This window comes from Maniola hyperantus, chromosome 16 (assembly GCF_902806685.2).
Source record: "Maniola hyperantus chromosome 16, iAphHyp1.2, whole genome shotgun sequence".
In the NCBI taxonomy this organism is placed as follows: Eukaryota; Metazoa; Arthropoda; class Insecta; order Lepidoptera; family Nymphalidae; genus Maniola; species Maniola hyperantus.
In genome coordinates this window covers 13341936-13361412 of record NC_048551.1, presented here as the reverse complement: position 1 = coordinate 13361412, position 19477 = coordinate 13341936, and the positions used below count along the sequence as shown (strand labels likewise).

Sequence of the window (19477 nt, the reverse complement as noted above, 5' to 3'; positions counted from 1 at the left end):
AGCTTTTGAAAAAAACCGGTTTGAAAAGATAGGTAGGTCTTATAACACAACTAAAGGAATAAATCCAAAACCGTGAATTTGTGGTTACATCATAAAAAAAATTAAAATGTGCTCACGAAAAATCCATGTAGGTAGGTATGTGATGTAAAAAAATTATTTTAGTTTATCAAATCACATATAGATGGTGCTGTTGTCATGTTGTGCAGTGTTGCACATAAAAATGCAAAAATGGTAAAACATCTTGTGCGATAGTACAGACTCCGACTTGCTCTTGACTGGCATATCATGCAGTTTTCTTATAATATTATGTAACTAGCTTATGCTCGCGACTTCGTCCGCGTGGACCAAATCCCTATTTCACCCCCTTAGTGGTTGAATTTTCAAAAATCCTTTCTTAGCGGTTGCCTACGTTATAATAGCTATCTGCATGCCACATTTCAGCCCGATCCGTTCAGTAGTTTGAGATGTGGGTTGATAGATCAGTCAGTCCGTATGTCACCTTTTCCTTTTATATATTTAGACTACACGGACGGTAGATTCACCTAGAGCCGTACCTAGGTAACCTATTTGCATAATGCATATTGCAGACTCAAAGGAAGCTATCAAAGGGCCGTGTCATTCAATTAGACATTGCTAGCGTACGGAGCTCACGCCCAGGGCCGGCCCCAGCGAACTCGGCGCCCTAGAAGAATGACTGGAAACCCTTGAAACTTCGCAACTAAATAATCAACAATAATGTGAGAATTGAGCGTACAGTACCAATGTATTCTGAGCTAGTACTCGGTACTCAGCCCCTCGATTGTGTTAAAAAATGTACCTACATATTCATCGTAATTTCAACAACACAAAATTCTGACCCTTGATTGGCTGTGAAAAAATTTGAACGGCGAATTAAATTCAACCAATCAAGAGGCAGTATTTGCTGTCAATTACGATGAATATGTTATCTTACACAATCGGGGGGCTGGATCTACCGATAGACTTGAAAGCTGCGGTCTTGCGTAACCCGAATCGAGCGGCTCCATACCACTCGTTTGATGTCGTCTTTTCACATAGTGGGGGAGGGGGGATCTTCCAACACTGTGCTAGTTCTAGTCTAACTAAACCTATCCAAAATATTATCCAAAAGAGGTGCATTTTGAGTCCACTTCGTCGCTCCTTTCATGTGACGTACCCGTCCTTCCTTCTTCCGTTCCTTCGCCAGTCACCATCATCATCATCATTAACAACCGATAGACGTCCACCGCTGGACATAGGTCTCTTGTAGGGACTTAATGCGCTGCGCCAACGCTACGCTTTCCGATGCAAGGTCGCCATTTATAGCACCTTGGGACCCCAAAGTCTATCGATTTTTCGAACTATGTGCCCTGTCCATTGCCACTTCAACTGCGCAACCCGTTGAGCTACGTCGGTTAGTACTCTAGTTCTTCTACGAATCTCCTCATTTCTGATTTGATCACGTAAAGAAACTCTAAGCATAGCTCTCTCCATCGCCCGCTGAGTGACTCTAAGCTTTCTTATGATGGCCAGCTTTCTTGTGAGTCACCACTGCCGCCCCCATATCAAATTCGAGCGCCCTAGGCTGTCGCCTAGTTTGCCCATAAGGACGGTCCGGCCCTGCTCTACCGACTCCCCATAAGCCGCAGACCACAACGTCCTGTGTTTTATGTCTTCCCATAATGGAATTGTTATTGTAACGAATAAAAAAAATTAAAGAAATACAAATAAGTCGATTCTCATACCGAAACTTCAAAAATAGTTTTTAACTGCGACGAAATTGATTGCCGGAACGAAATTAAAAATAGCCGGAAAAGGGCACCTGGACGACAAAGGAGGAAGTGGATCACAGAACCACAAGATTTTAGGCCTTATTATCAAGGTGAATCGTACTTTTGATATGACAGATGATACATAAAGCTAAAATGGCGCGTGAGTTCTCATTTTGTACGGACGTAATACCTGTTTGTAAGTAGCTGTCATAATAATCTATACTAATAAATAAAATTGAAGTGTCTGTCTGTAACATCGAAATAACTACCTTAAATTAAGCTCATATGGTTATTTAAACTGTACTGAATATAACTGAGTCGCACGTTTTTAGGGTTCCGTAGTAAAGAAGGAACCCTTATAGTTTCGCCATAAATGTTTTTACGAAATTTGGTACTGAGATATCTTGCATCTCGGGGAGACGGGCTACTACAGATAGGCTACTTTTTGTCCTGGAAAACCAAAAGTTCCCACGGGTTTTAAACACCTAAATCCACGCGGGCGAAGCCGCGGCCATCAGCTAATATTATAATATTATAGGTATGATGACTTACTTCCTGTTATTTTTGTTGAAAGCCAAAAATAATAATTTCAAAATACAAATTACTCATTAACCTCGTAACATAATTAAGTATAAAGATTTTTTGCTAACGATACCTAATTTATAATAACATTGAATTTCTTCCGCTTTGACTTAGTTTAATAAGAACTTCTTAATTAAAACAGATCCAGTCAATATATTAAGAGCTTAGATGAATGATTAAGAGACACTTAGGCTTTAGGGTTCCGTAGGGATTTTGCAGTTATTTTATAAAAAAATAACGAAAAAAGATTTAGGAAAATAATTTGTTGCTACCTAAAAAGTAGCCTATGTCACTCTCCTGGTCTTTAAATATACCCATGCAAAAAATCACGTCGATCCGTTACTCCGTTGCAGGACAAACCAATGAACCAACAAACAAACACACTTTCGCATTTATAATAGGGGTAGTGATGACTTGCGTGCCAGCGTGGTAGACTACGGACAAATCTCATTCTGAGGGGAGACCCGTTCTCAGTAGTGAGCCGGCGATGGTTTTAGCACACAATATTGTACGGAACCTACAATTAGCTTCGCGAGAACAGTCTGCAGTATAGAAAGTACGTGGGAACGGGACACTTAAGGCCCGTTCACATTGTTTCACTTCCTGCGCCTGCGCCGCGCCGCGATATTATTGTATCCGCTCTTCACTTTTAAGAATAGCTAATAGGAACTTGCTAATAAGCGGTATATTTATAGACAAGTCCATACATTGGATTGATTTGTAGGAGAATTTACGTTCTTATTATTGGTATAGATATTAGTGGCTTTTACTCGTCTAATACATTTATTACTTGACTAATTATTATTAATTGACTTTTATAGTTTCACTCTGTAGACATATCACTGCATAACATAAACGACTCTTGATGCTGAAGATTTTTCCGACTTAATTCACAATACGGTATTTGGCAACTAGTCAAATCAGTAACTTTTTATCAAACGTCAAAACGCGCGTTTAGTATGCAAGATTCAATTAAATAAATGTGACGTCACGTCATAATGTATTTTTTTTAATTTAATTGATAATTTAAAATGGTTATAAAGGACGTCGATTTTACGTATTTTGGAAGACCCTCTATTAAATAATTATTGAAAAAGAATTTATTTTTGATATAGGCAATTATTATCATCGTACCGGTAGCTTATTAGGGCTTATATTATTACTAGATGATGCCCGCACTTCGTTGGGAACTCTTTGGTTTTGGTTTTGGAAGGACATAGGCTACTTTGGATAAAAAGTATGTCCTTCCCCGGGATGTAAGCTAACTCTGTACCAAATTTCATCAAAATCAGTTAAACTGTTGGGCCGTGAAAAACCAAAACATCAGCTAGTGAATGAATATTTTTGAATTTTAGATTTGAAGTTTTTGCTCCTGTGTAGTCTGGTAAAAATAAATAGGGCGCGTTTCAATTGAGGTAGGTATATTCCCTTAACGGGTCGAGGGGTTATTATCCGTGACGGCTAAGTACATCTTTGCCACGTTTCTATTTTTAGGTTGTCAGAGATTAGGCCGAAAGAAAATCCCTTCGAGTGAGGTATCAGAGAGCTCTTAGGGATTAAGAAAGGTTTATTCGAGCAGTTCTTGAGACTTACGTTTTTCCGTAATATCAATCCATACTAAAATGATAATTAATGTGGACGACACAAATTTCAAACACCTGTTCTACCGTTTTAGGAATTGAATTTTCAAAAATTCTTTCTTAGCGGATGTCTACGTCATAATAGCTATTTGCTTGCCAAATTTCGGCCCGATCCGTCCAGTAGTTTGAGCTGTGCGTTGATAGATTAGATCAGTCAGTCAGTCAGCTTTTCCTTTTATATATATAGACTAGTTGGCCCGCCCCGGCTTTGCTCGGGTGGAATTTAGAAAATCGAGGTGGGGATTGAATTTCCAAAAATCCTGAAACACGTATTTCTTCATTTGTGACCGAAAACCGAAATACCAATTTTCATGCAAATAACTTGAAAAATGACGGACTTTCATACAAACTTTCGTCCCCCATTTGATCCCCTTGGTAGTAAAGTTTTCAAAAATCATGAAATACGTATTTTTTTATTTTTAACCGAAGGCTTAAATACCAATTATTATCATCTATGTAACTTCAAAAATGACGGACTTTCATGACCCACTGAGGGGTGGAATTTCGAAAATTCTTAGTGGATTACCTACTTTTTACAAAGAACACACTCTCAAAATTTCATGTCTCTACGACCACAGGTTTTTAGGCTGTGCGTTGATATATAAGTCAGTCAGTCAGTAAAAATGATTATGTGGATGAATTCGCAGGCTAAATCTTGTTTAAATGTATCATATTGTGAAATACAAATGTTGAATAGAATAGAATAGAATAGAATGTTTTTTTTAGAATAGAATGTTTTTTTATTCATGTAAACTTTTTACAAGTGCTTATGAATAGTCAGGTAGTTTTAATTTACCACTGGTTCGGAATTCCGTTCCTACCGAGAAGAACCAGCAAGAAACTCGGCGGTTGCTCTTTTTAATTTTTCAATTTACAATGTTATTATACTGAGTGAAATATATATTGAGTGAAAACGCACCTTTACGCAGTAACTTATTAAATTAATTCTGTATAAAAAAACATTTACGCACTGTAAACAAAACAATGGTGCGAATGAGAAAATAAAATGGAAAAAAAGTGTGAAAACACCACCATAAGAAGTCAGAATACTGTAACGCATTTTTCCATATAATAGGTAAAACGTTAGGTGCCTACCTAATACGTAGTAGGTAGCTATTAACTTTTTCTGATGGGAAGTGACAAGTATTTTATTAGATTGTTTATGTACCGTTATCGAGTACCGTTCTTTTCTTTCACTTTTTAACTGATTTCAAAGATCGAGAAGGTAATTTAAATCAAAACATAATTATTAGCTAATAAAGTAGTGGCAAGGCACCGTGGTAATTTACACAGTTCTTATTTTAAGAGAGAGCAAATAACATTTAAGGACGTTTAAGCGAATCATAATTTTTTTTGTTCTAAGAATTTCAAATTAAAATTCTGAACTCACCCGAAAAACTTTATTCAAATAAGGAATCTTCTTGAATTAGAACCTCCTTTACTGCCTGATTTGTGCCCTATTAATATAGAAGCTACTTATTGAAACCTTCACGGTACTGGCGCTTCTTTTATCGAACATCTAGCGTTTTCCTCGCTGTAGTGAGATGAAAAGTTGTGTGTTTCGCACGGCTGCAAATTTATTTGCGCTCGAGCATTTGACAAACTAACAACTTTGCAGCCTTGCATTACAAATAACTGTTAGTTCCGGCCAAGGTTCTCTACATTAAGGCGATAACGAAGACGCAAATTCTAAAAAAGTCCGTTATCGCCTTCTCGCTGTCTCTGCAAAAGAGTCCGGCCACATGCTCTCCTCCGCCAACCGGCGCTATGTTGGACCATACCACACTTTCTGTTCTGATTGGTCTTAGGCTTGGCGTAAGTTTCAATCCAGCGGGTATAATAAAGTGATTCAGCTTAGCCGTAAGCCGTAACTAAAGGCATTAACCGTCACTAGACATGTGTCCGCTATAGCTAAACTTAACTGAAAACCGCTGCCGTACCTATAGCGTACCGTAGCGTTATTGTTGTAGCTAACAACGGTTTTCAGCTAACATCTATGACGAACCACCTGACAACGCAACGCTGCCAACTGGCAACTGACAATGCATTGTTTGGTTTTTTGGTAACTAGAAACGCAATAATTATGCCTTCTCTTTCTTTCTTTCACTGAAAGCTGAGAAGGAGCGGTTATTGGCTACCGGCTTAGTAACTAAGAACTTGGTAAACCAAAGCCAACCTTATCTCTATTACGCTAAGGCTTAACTGTACAAGTACTTGTCCATTACACTTTGATCTATCAATCTTAATACAGTTAGCCTTAGAGTAATAGAGATAAGGTCCTCTTTGGTTTATCAATCTTCGTGAAATGTTTTTGGTTAACTGGACTGTGGCAAACTATTCGTGCAGGCGTCCACTATAGTTTGACCTAAGTCAATGATCAAATTAAACTTTGCTGCTATGAACTTAAGGTTGTGATTACTTCACGATATTCATGAAAGTAAAATTGGTTTTATTTTAGTGAATATGCGCGCGCTAGCTATACAGACGGTATTGATACGGCAGCTAGCTTAGTTACTACTACGGAAACCGCTGCGCGTTGCGCATATTAAATTAGTTGAAACACAACTCTGATACCGATATTCGGCAACGGTTATCAATATCGGTATTGAAACTAAATAACTGTTGATTAACCGTTGACATAAATAGCCAATAACGCCCATCTTTAACCGTCACTAGCCGCTGCCCGTCATCATCATCATTAAGCCATCGCCAGCTCTCTACTGAGCGTGGGTCTCTTTTTAGAATGAAAAGGGTTTGGCAGAATTCACACCACTATGAGAACATTATGAAGAACTCTCAGGCATGCGAGTTTCCTCACGATGACGATGTTTTCCTTCATCGTTAAAGCAAGTGGTATTTAATTGCTTAAAAAAGATTGCTTAGAAAAGATAAAGAGAATCTCCTCCTTTTTTGAAGTCAGTTAAAACGCACATAACTTCGAAAAGTTAGAGGTGCGTGCCCGGAATCGAACCCCCGACCTCCCGAATCGGAGGCGAACATCTTAACCACAAGGCTATCACGGCTTAGGAGATATTATCATAGGGTTGGTATATTGGATGATATTAGATGCACTCTATAATTGCTCAGTCTCATAATCCGAAACCCTTGTCAATCTGAAATGAGACTCGTGTTCTGCAGTGAGCCGGTGATGCGTTGATCATGATGATGATGATAGTCCGTCGGGATGGCAATCCAACATGACCGGAGAGAGAAACCGATTACTTCGTCTTCAGAAACACTGAGGGATTTTGGTTTAGGTCTCTCCAGCGTGTATGATAGAGTGATTCAGCTTAGCCGTAAGCCGTAACTAAGCCATTAGCCGTCGCTAGCCGCTGCCCGCCGAGGCGCAATTATGGCCCATTTCATTCACAAAACTGCGTCCCTCACGCCACTAATCTACAGATCCTATGTACTAAAGACCATTGTACATTTGACAGCAGTTTTATTAAACACAATAAAATTTTTTGCGCTCGCTTCGCTGCTGCACTAGACGTAGTATATTCTAAAGTTAAAAACTGTGGGAACTCTTTGATTTTACGAGATAAAAGTAGCCTATGTCACTCTCCAGGTCTTTGACTATACCCTTACCCATATACAGAATCTCGCACCTAGCCGATTAAAAAAAAAAGAAACTACAGAGTTTCTTGCCAGCTCTTCTCAATATAATCAATTTTCCGAACCGCAGTGCACGGTAATAGAGTCTTGACTCATGCTTAAGTTGCTACTTAATTACGAGTTTGAGTATTGACTATGAGTTACATTCAGCTTATTGGTGATAACTACCATTTTATTATAGTGTACATGCTCCCTTACAAATAAAATTGGTATGAGCATTTAACATGAGAGCCGGTTTCGGCTGAGATTCAATTTTAATTTAATGGGTGCGAGATAATTGCATTGTTTTTACGTTTTTTACGTTAACCCGAACTAGAGCGGTTTAACCCCGGTCCCAAACGTTTCGACCTTGCATAGACATTCCTTTGGGCTGTTTTAGGGTTCCGTATCCAACGGAACCCTATTACTAAGCCTCCGCTGTTTGTCCGTCTGCCACTAGACAGAAATGGGAGAACAACTCATAGGGACAAGCAACAGATAGAAAAAAAATTGTAGGGAGTCAAGAAGGCGCCCCGGGAAAGAGCCACCGAGCAAAGTACCGAACGGGCGCCCTCCCGCGCTTCAGCCCATATAATCGCGAGGCTGGTGGGGCCATGGGAAGTGGTGGGTTTTCCGTCCGTCTGTCTATCAGCAGGTTGTACTCCCACGAATCGAATAGGTAGAGAGTTCAGAAAATGTGCATTTATATTGCCGCTATAACAACAAAATATTTTTTTTTAAATTGGCCGCCATGTAAATTAAAAAATGAATCTTGTACGACGGAATGGAACCCTACGTGTGCGAGTCCGACTCGCACTTGATTGGTTTTTGGTTCTCTTTTTATAATAATTATACACTTTTGTAACTTTCTCTGAGTTTTTATACTCGTGCCTACACTTCAAAGCTAATTCGAAACAATAATTTTTTTGTGCACCTATTGCTCTGCTATTAGGTATGGTTACTATGTATAGCTCGCGACAGGTCGACATGGCAATTGGGGTATGAGATGGGGGACGCACCGCACACCCGCACGGCACCCGCGCTATCCCGCATCAGTAGGTCGATTTTGTAGAACCTGCATCAATCATTATTACAATCTCAATTGTTGTGATTGGTTGAATGTGTGCGATTCTTGAGGCAATAAAAATTGAAAAATAATTTAATTTATTACCAAATATATTATGCATACAAGAGTTAATATAGTTCCATGATAATACTTTTTGGTGCCGGTGCCAATTAGCTTTAGCTGCGCCGCAGCCTGCGCGAATCGTCTAGACTTCATATTTTTATGAGACTCCACAATGGCACCTCATTGGCACCGACCCCAAAAAATATTATCATGGAACTATATTAACTCTTGTATACATAATATATTCGGTAATAAATTAAATTATTTTTCAATTTTTAGTGTTTGTGTATCGCAGTCGGTTTTTATTTTTTTTGTAAAAAAATTTTATTTCACAATTTTTAGTGGTCCCATGGAATTATGCTACGACTGGTTAAAAATCTACTGTTAACTAAGCTATTACACTGATCGCGAGCAATTTACTCTTATCCGTTGAGGAGTTCCAGTATCTATCTTCGAAGATGTTCATCAGATCTTCACCAAATTTAAATGGGACCAACTTTGAAGTATACCCTTTCAAACAAAAAAAGAATTTTCAAAATCGGTCCAGGCGTCTTCAAGTAATCGGGGAACATACATAAAAAAAAAAAAAAAAAGATTCCGACGAATTGAGAACCTCCTCCTTTTTTTGAAGTCGGTTAAAAATGCATTGTAGCCAATAGTGAGCGAGCGTCATCCGACCTGCCGGGCGATTGTCTAAAACCTGCATCAATCATTATTACAATCTCAATTGTTCTGATTGGCTGAATTTGTGCGATTCTTGTTGCAACAATGCATTGTGGCCAATAGTGAGCGAGCATTAACCAATCAGAGATGATTGCGATCGTGACATTGTAGCTGTCAAACAACCGCGGTAGGGCCACAGAGGTGATTGCGATCGTGACATTGTAGCTGTCATTCTACCGCAATCACGCAGCGGGATAGCGCGGGGGCTGTGCTGCGGCGTCCTCGCCCCGATCGCCATCTCGACTTGTCGCGTACTATCCTATACAAGTCGCTAACTATGGGCCTCATAAGAAAGCTCAGAGTCACTCAGCGGGCGATGGAGAGAGCTATGTGCGAAGTTTCTCTACGTGATCAAATCAGAAATGAGGAGATCCGTAGGAGAACAAGAGTAACCGACATAGCTCAACGGGTTGCGAAGCTGAAGTGGCAATGGGCAGGGTACATAGTTCGTAAAACCGATAGACGCTAGGGTCCCAAGCTGCTGGAATGGCGACCTCGCACCGGAAGACGCAGTGTTGGAAGACGCCCCACGACGACGGACGACATCAGTACCCCTAGTACAAGATTTTACGTCTCACCAAACCAAACCAAATTCGAGAGTCGAAATACTTCCGCGTTACAGTAAACTGGATCTTAAATGCCTTGTTTTAAAGCTCAAGTTTGTCTACACTTCTACAGCCAGCGCTCCAAGCGGAAACATTGCGAAATTAAAATCAGTGGCATTGAATATTTGACTTCAATTCAATGCTGTTTAGGTCCATTTTACTGTAACGCGGAAGTATTTCGACTCTCGAATTTGGTTTGGTTTGGTGAGACGTAAAATCTTGTACTACGGGTACAGACGAGTCGCAGGGAGCCGCTGGATTCCGGGGGCGCAAGACCGTGGCGTGTGGAAGTCCCTACAAGAGACCTATGTCTGTGACCTGTGGACATCTATCGGTTGATGATGATGATACTATACATGTAAAGCCACGTAAAACAACAATACAACAAATGTTCGTTATCACGGCATCCGCGTTTCATTACATTGCGTGACGATAATGTTAGTAATTTGGGCGAATCTTTCGCTACACCCGTAATAACCTTGTCAGTGAATACGTAGGTACGTTTTGTATTGCTGCCTACCGGTTTATCCAGAAGTTATCATGTTTTCATGTTTTGGTTACTGAAGAGACCTTTAAAAATCTAATTACAGTAGAAACTCAATTATCCGGCCCTCAGTTATACGGATTCGCGATTATCCGGACTACCAACCCAAAATTGTTCGGCCAAGTGCGAGTCAGACTCGCGCACCGAGGGTTCCAAACTCGGGTATTTTTTCCGCCATTTTGTACGATAAATCAAAAACTATTATGCATAAAAATAAATAAAAATCTGTTTAAATAGGATGTAGGTACAGGCAAAGCCCTTTCATATGATATCCCACGTGGTATAGTTATCTTACTTTGAAAATTGAATAATACTATTATAGTAAACTACATAATATGCACAAAACCCGCTTTTCTTTATACATTCGATTATCCGGATTTTCGATTATCCGATACCCTATTTTCGACAACAATTAGTCCGGTTAATCGAGTTTCCACTGTATCTAATTTAAGCATATAAGCTAGTGTTTAAATAAACTGTGTAACTTTCTGGGTTTAAAATAGCTCAAATAAAGTTATCGTACCGTAATAATGTCAGTTAACTGTCCAACTTTTGTAATTGTGTATGCAGCGAGGGCGCCCTCCCTGGGGACTCGGGGATACTAAATGAGTGGCTTCTGAGGTACTATGTCTAGACTATATCTAGGTAGGTACCTCCCAGTAGTTAGTATTCCTTGCATTTCAATTACCGAGGAAGGATATCTACTCATGGGGCCTATATCCTTAAACTAGCGTATACCCACAATGCGCGCGACTTCATTCGCGTTGACTAAACAAAAGAAAAGAAAAAGTGTTTATTTCGTGGCACATAAAAAAATAAATAAAAAAATCACTCAAAATAAGATGCATGGTGTGTGGTACCAAAATGGACTGCACTCAGCATTTGCTGCGCCTGTGAAATACTTAAACAGGCAGATTTTGTACCACCTAAGTAGGTATTTAAGTACCACCAACCTACTTGGAGTTAAACTTTTCTACGCTAAGAAAATCCCAAACATAAGCAGCTTTATAGTCTTTAGTTCAATAAGTAGAGTTCAAAAGATTTCGAATACGATTTGAACTCATTAAATCAGTATTAGATGCACCCGTCTAAATAACTTTTAAAGAATATTGTCCTTGATAGTTCATACCTCGAAATAGAATCTCTTAAGGTTCGTACGCACCTGAGCGGCGCGGCGCGGCGCTTCAGCGAGCTGCACGTCGCGGCACAGAGCTTCAAAATATCATTTCTATCATTTTGTATGGCGCATATCGCACTAGAGCGGCGCTGCACAGCGCTTCACCGCGCGTTGCCGCGCGGCACGGCTGGAGAGAATATTTTGAAGCGCAGCGAAGCGACGCGCAGTGCAGTGACGCTAGTGCGACATACCCAGCGGCGCGGCGCGGCGCTTCGCGCTCATACGCGAACGGGTATAAAAGTGACGCGCAAGTGACGCGAGGTGCCGCGTACTGAAGTTGTAGTGCGGTAGGCACCGTCGAGCGGCCTGAGGTGACGCGTTCTGCAGTCGGACTGAAGCGCCGCGCCGCGCCGCTCAGGTGCGTACGAACCTTTAAGGGGTCGTCGACCCTAGACCCTCCCTCGCATTCAAGGACGAAGAAAAACAACATTAGACCATTGATGTATAAACCCAAAGATATAACCTATTTTCCTACTTGAAGCTTTTTAGTTTCACTAGTCTTTAAGAAAAAATGTAATTTTTTCTGTTTCGGACCTTTCTAGGTATCTGCTATGTAAATGCTTAAATTGAAAATATGCCTAATGCATCGAAATAATCCAAAAACTTACCATCTTCCTATGTCGAACCTTTCTAAATATGATACTACTATGAAAAAAAAAATGCTTAAATTGAAAATATACCTAATGCACATCGATATAAATGACAAGATAATATGGTCAAAAGTACAAAAAAATTTACGGTTTTGGAACCAAATAAATCAGCGCCACCTCTTAGATACTAATGAACGACACGTTTGAAATCCAGACGTCACTGAGGTTGCATTGGTGCTAAAGCACCACTGAGTCGGTGCCATTTTGTTTGTTCAATAGCCCTGTCCATAAAATGAATGAAGTAATACATATAAGTCAATGTTAATGCACCTAAATAATATTTTTTAATAAAAATCTATTTTTACCCAGTTTGAAAGTATGATTTTGACTACATGGTTAGTAGATGGTAGTGATTAGATTTAGATTGAATGTAGATGTTTTAGTGGATATGTGACCGATTCTCTTGTAGGTACACAATCTCTAAACTAAACTAAACTAACAGGTCTAAATCTAGTGCTATCCTTTTCCGTAAGCAATATTATGAAAGGGATAGATTTAGACGTGTCATTTTAGTTTAGTTTAGGATTGTGTAAAACGGAATCAGCCACATTGTCACTATAAATACTATCTGTCCCGGGAAAAGTTTCTAGTACCGCGGAAGATACGGGAAGCGATCGAAATTAGTCGCCACCCGAATTTCAATCGTGACAATGGATGGATGCTACCCTCAGCGTGGAAACCGCTTTTTGACGCTAAGACAAGGGCATCAGTCGTGGGACGGGACACCATTGGCTCCGCGTGCCTGGATTTCGGTGACGGTTCCAGTGATGAAGAACAGCAGGAACTGTCGGGAGACGATCGGCAGCTGTCTCGCCCCCCACCCCAGCCACCCTCACAACGGGCTCTACGGGCAGCGGCACGTGCGTCCCGCAGTCAAAACCGCGGCGCGTGCGCGGACGGACTCCTTTGAAAAAGGACCCCGGATGGGTTCGAAACTAGTCGGGCTAACGTCGACTACAAACGTAAGTAAGCCGGGACAGATAGTATTTATAATGGAAATCACTCACGGTAGTTTAAACGCTAAAACACATTGTCACTGTATTTAGACCTATCTCAAAAATGGCTTTATCACTGAAATTGTAACTTTTGTTTAATTTCAGCCGAAACAAATCATAAAAATATATGCGCATATAATAGGTGTGTATTCGGAGTGAATCTATAATCACTAGTTGTGGGTTGTATCTTTGGTATATAATATCAGTGCATTAGACAAGTGGAGCTGGGTTCGCGGACTAGTCCAACCACGTCATTGTTTCGAGGACTATCATACATGTCGCCCTGATTTGAATACCAATTAGGTACTGGCTTGAAAATACCTACCTAATGCTTGCTTCAAATTCGTACTCGTTTTTAACATTGTTCCATTATTTAAAACTTTTTGATGAAAGTGTAGATTTCTTGATAGATTTTAGACTGTTCAGCCCCCCAATTGTGTAAGAATAACCATTTCATGGCCATCGCAATCGTCAAGAAATTCTGCCCTTTGATTGGTTGATTCGCTGTTTACATTTTTTCACAGCCAATCAAAGGGCAGAATTCTTGACGATTACGATAGCCATGAAATGGTTATTCTTACACAATTGGGGGGCAGATGACTAATAGGAGCCTTAGTCCCACCTAAAACTGCTGTTGTTGATAGAGATTTTTAACCTTCCCAGTATAGATAAGTAATGTGCCAGCGCTCCAAGCGGAAACGTTGCTAAATTATAATCAGTGGTATTGAATTTTTGACTTCAATTCAAGGCACTTTAGGTCCATTTTACTTTGACGTTATTGTGTTTCGACTCACGAATTCTAGCAACGTTTGGTGAGACGTAAAATCTTATACTAAGCGTACTGATAGCTATTACGACGTAGACATCCCCTAAAAAAGGATTTTTGAAAACTCAACCCCTAAGGGCGTAAAATAGGGGTTCAAAATTTGTGAAGTCCACGCGGATGAAGTCGCGGACATAAGCTAGTTTATTATATTATACTAATGACGCCCGCGGCTTCGCCCGCTTGGATTTAGGTTTATAAAAATCCCGTGGAATCTTTTGATTTTCCAGGACAAAAAGTAAAGCCTCCCCGGGGGCCCCGATGCAAGGTATCTCTGTACTTTCTGTATTACAAACTTTGATTAACCTGCTTATTTTTTTTTTCAATTTAGAGTTTTGAACGGAGAACTCCATATACAATACCAAAAGTTTTAGTTTGAACCAAAAGATGATGACCTTCGGGGCAAGAGTCCAAATCGATATTCACGGTTGAATTAACAAGCGTCTCGAAACGTAATTGAAAATCCAGCTTTTCGATGATTATAGGATTCGTAATTCGAGATTCCACCCACGATAGGATTAGAATACTATCGATCGAGTGCGCAGTTTTCACAGACATGTACAATTTTTGACGACCTCCCTAGCGCAGTGGTAAGCACTGTGTGGTCTTATTAGTGGGAGGTCCCGGGTTCGATTATTGGCAAGGGTTTGGAATTTTATAATTTCTAAATTACCCCTACCGGCAAAGCAGTGCTGCCAAGCGATTTAGCGTTCCGGTATGGACATTTTTTTTTATTAAACCCATACCCCAAAAAGGGGCATGGGTTTAATAAACTGCCATAGCCCTTTCAGGTTAGCCCGCGCTCCCATCAAGACTGCATCATCAATTACCACCAGGTGAGATTGCAGTCAAGGGCTAACTTGTACCTGAATAGATAAATTTATTAATTAATTTTAAAAAAAGCTATTTGCCTCCTCGTTTCTTATTCGAATCGTTAGGATTATATGGAACACTCTTGCGGCATCAATTGAGGGAATGGGCATCTTCTAGGCAAGCGCGTTCCAACTTAGGCTGCATCATCACTTGCCAGCAGGTCTGATTGCAGCCAAGCGCTAGTCTATAATTTTAAAAAAATAGTCTATGATTGACTTACTTACATTGCAGTCGACCATCATAGTTCAAGCGCATAGTATGAGACATTAACATGCTCCTATTTTACATAATAAGATTAATGCATGTGATTATCTCTGCCTTTATCTTGTCGCAGTTAACAAAAAGCGTGAAATGATGTACTTACTTACTCCAGAGATAAGTAGAGATAAGTGAGGAAGCCATGTTTAATGTGTACTCAGCAATTAGGGCGGGGTGGGAACATTCTTAGATCTGAACAGATTATTCTTGGCCGTTGCCTTTAAAATTATATCGGCCAAGATTAAGTTGAACCCAAAATTATCTATCAGTGCCATTTATTCAAAATAGGTAGGTACCACTGGCCACTTTTTTATTGTCAATTTTAGATAAGTACCTACTTAATAATTGATGTAATAATTATTAAAAACCGGCCAAGTGCGAGTCATACTCGCGCACTGAGGGTTCCAAACCAACCAAGCTAAAATTCGGTGCTAAATATGCTGATAAGTTTTCATTGAAATTAAGGATTTTTGAATATTTATAATTTGAATAAGAAATTTATTTTTCATCGCTACATATTATATTGTAATTTTAGGTAGGTACAGCTAGTACAACAATAAACCAGCTGATGCGCGCGAATTCATCCGCGTGGATTTGGGATTTAAAAATTCCGCAGGAACTCTTTGATTTTCCAGGATAAAAAGTTACCTATATCGTATAACCTCCAGGTCTTTGACTACGAGTATATCTATGCAAAAAATAACCACAAACACACAAGCCACAACACTGAAAAAGCCCACCTATGAAACCAGCAAAATTCGGCGCTAAAACTAATAAGTCTTCATTGAAATTAAGGATTTTTCCCACCTATATTTATGGTTATAATAACAACTCTATTAAGTACCTAATTTATACTAGAAGTACGAATTCTTACCCACACAACACACAAGCCAATGATCAAATCCTAGTACAACACACACACACAACACGATCCACCACAATGCTGAAAAGCCCTCTGAAAGCAGCTTATAATTTTCATTATAACTAAGGAATTTTCACACTTACTCGTATATTTATGGTTATAGTTACAACTCTATTACTTTATATACTAAAAAGTACGTATTCTAATTCTTACCAACACAACACACAAGCCAATGATCAAATCCTAGTACAACACACACACACAAACCCAATCCACCACAATGCTGAAAAGCCCTCTGAAAGCAGCTTATAATTTTCATTATAACTAAGGAATTTTCACACTTACTCGTATATTTATGGTTATAGTTACAACTCTATTACTTTATACTAAAAAGTACGTATTCTAATTCTTACCCACACAACACACAAGCCAATGATCAAATCCTAGCACACACACACACACACACAACACATCAGTGTTCTTGGCCGGCGCGTGCGCTTCGCGGAAAGCGTGCGAGGCTCGCTACTGCGCGCGGAACACTGTGATTGTGGTGTGTTGATTGTGCGCGATGATGCGAGCTTTCTACGAAATAGGCTACTTGACTCATATCTAATTTCGTCCAATAAATGATTATTTATTATAGTATTTTGCTTAAGACAACGAAATATATCAATAACAATTATTAAAACGCAGGATGGATATATAAATCCAATTTAAAAAAATACAATTTTATTTTTATTTGAAACACAGAAAACGCTGTCAGCCATGATGTGACGTCATTAAATATGTAAACAAAGAAATGTAATCCCTATGTCACGCGTGGACTAACGTAGTACCTATCCATATATATAAAATTTAAAGTCCGTAAAAGTTTGTCAGGACTTTAATATCTACTTTTTTTACATTCTCGGATGATACAATAACGATAATTACATATTTTCATGTAAACTAGTATAGAAGTCATGTTTATTAAACTTTGGGAGGTTGTGCTGTTGTTTACAAATGCATGACGTCAGAGCACAGATAATCTACCGGCCAAACATGGCCGACAGTGTTTCACCTGTCTAAGAAAAATATATTTTAAATTAAAGTTTTACGGTTTCAGGGCGCAAAAAAATATAGTGTTAATTTTTTGATCTAATAGGACAAATATTAACCATTAAGACCTACTTAAAAAAAGGGTCAACTAGCCTATTCTATTGTGTGAGCTTTTTGATATTAATAATTCATAGTACCTATACAAAATAAAGAGGTAATTACTAATTAGCTAGTGGTAAAGTTTACCCATATTTGGGCGTTCGGGGGTTATACTGTCGGCTCTACTGGCCGTTACAGCGTCACCGGTGGGTTGGGCGAGCCCGCAGCGCTCGCCAGAAGATTACACGGGGGTATCGTCGTCCTAAGGGTGCCTCCTGTGAGACTCGGACCTCACTACTGCGCATGCTTCTTCTCTCAGAATGATAAGAGTTTAGGCCATAGTCCACTACGCTGGCCAAGTGGTGATAGACACACACACTTTTCGGAACATTGTGGAGAAATTTCAGGCATGCACGTTTTGCTCACAATGTTTTCCTTCACTGTTAAGTTCAAGTGATATTACATTGCTTTAAACATCCTAACTCCGAAAGTTAGAGATGCCTGCCTGGGATAACCCGGTTGGGGTAGCTCGGGTGCGAGGCCGTCGTCGCCCCGCTTCATACCCCGATGCCATCTCGACCCTGTCGCGTACTATAGATACCTTGGTAATGTGGTAATGTTCTCAGGAAACATCTGCAAAATGGAGCAACTGTTCTGGAACTAACTTAAATGGTTCTTAATGTAAAGAGACAAGGTTTACCATCGTCTATGGCAAGTAGCAAGATGTCGGAAAGGGATTCACGCTTAAGGCGCTGCGGGCTTCCCGTGTTTGATTGTTTTTGTGTCGTTTTACTTAGTCCCTTGATAATGAACAGTGTACCTTTCTACAGTACACGGCAGCAGAAAGCAACCTACTCCGGCTTCAGAATGACATTTCGGCTTTGCAGAGCGTTGTCTATGTCACCACACTTATGCCGTCTTGTCGGTCTCACGACAGAGACAATGCTCTACAAGTCCGTAAGTGATCATCACTTGCTACCAGGTGAGTTACCAATACCTAAAGTTTTTTTTAGCTACAAGTTAGCTCTTGACCTGCAATCTCACCCTGTTCCTGGTGGACTGCCACCAGGAACCGTTAAATCCTACTACCTGGTTTGGAATGCCCCACAATCGAGAAGAACCTGCAAGAAACTCGGCGGTGCTCCTTTTCAAATATTATATCCCGCGTATGTTATATACTAGGTAAGTAATAGTGGTAAGTCGTCGTTGAAATTTAACTCGCGGAGAGTTACCATTACTGTTTTAACACAAACTAAAATTATAAGAGACAAAGGCTCACTGACTTAATTAACTGAAGTTTTGACTTAAATGTTTGAGTTTTGCGAATAGTTCCGTCAACTATTCGACTGTTAAACAGACCTCCTAACGGCTCTAAATTACTTCTCCGAAATAACATGTTTGAACTAATTAATGTTCGGGATCGAGGGGTTAGTAGGACAAAGTTTTTTTTTAGCTTTACTAAGTTACTTGAGACAATTTGGAACTTTAACGTGTATGAAATGGGGTTCATTTCGAATGTTATCTAGCTAGCATACTTAATAGGGGATTTTGTGTACTTTTAATGTAAGATTTGGTAACACTTTTCCATTAACGTAGACATTTTTATTATCTTGATGTCGTAACTTTTTTTTTATTGCTTGACAAAAACACTCGGTTAGGAAAAAAGATTTATTTAAATTTATACGAGACCTACAGTTTTCTTTTAATGCAATTTTATGTTCAAACTTCTCTCCCTTATGATAAGCAGCCTACGATTTAAGTAGGTTGATACTTATACATCAGTACCCTTATTATAAATGCGAAAGTGTGTTTGTTTGTTGGTTTGTTGGTTTGTCCTTCAATCACGTCGCAACGGTGCAACGGATTGACGTGATTTTTTGCATGGGTATAGATAAAGACCTGCAGATGTGACATAGACATACTTTTTATCCGGAAAATAAAAGAGTTCCCACGGGATTTTTAAAAAACCTAATTCCACGCAGACGAAGTCGCGAGCATCAGCTAGTAATTCAATAAATAAGTTGACGTAATAACTATTGTTATCATAATAAAATAATATTAAATAAAAATTATAAACCTAGTTCTTGATTTACATAATTTAGATGGGGTTTGTATA

The 19477-nt window shown here is 39.5% G+C and overlaps 1 protein-coding gene across 2 annotated transcripts in view; it reads right to left on the bottom strand.

Annotated features, from left to right (window-relative positions):
- Positions 1–16702, bottom strand: part of LOC117989799 (formin-J-like) — a 92083-nt gene extending 75381 nt beyond the window's left edge. For both annotated transcript variants that reach the window (XM_069503858.1, XM_069503859.1), the window contains exon 1: positions 16638–16702. The gene's annotated coding sequence lies outside the window, so the exon portion shown is untranslated. The remainder of the gene's footprint in view (positions 1–16637) is intronic.
- Positions 16703–19477: the final 2775 nt, after the last annotated feature.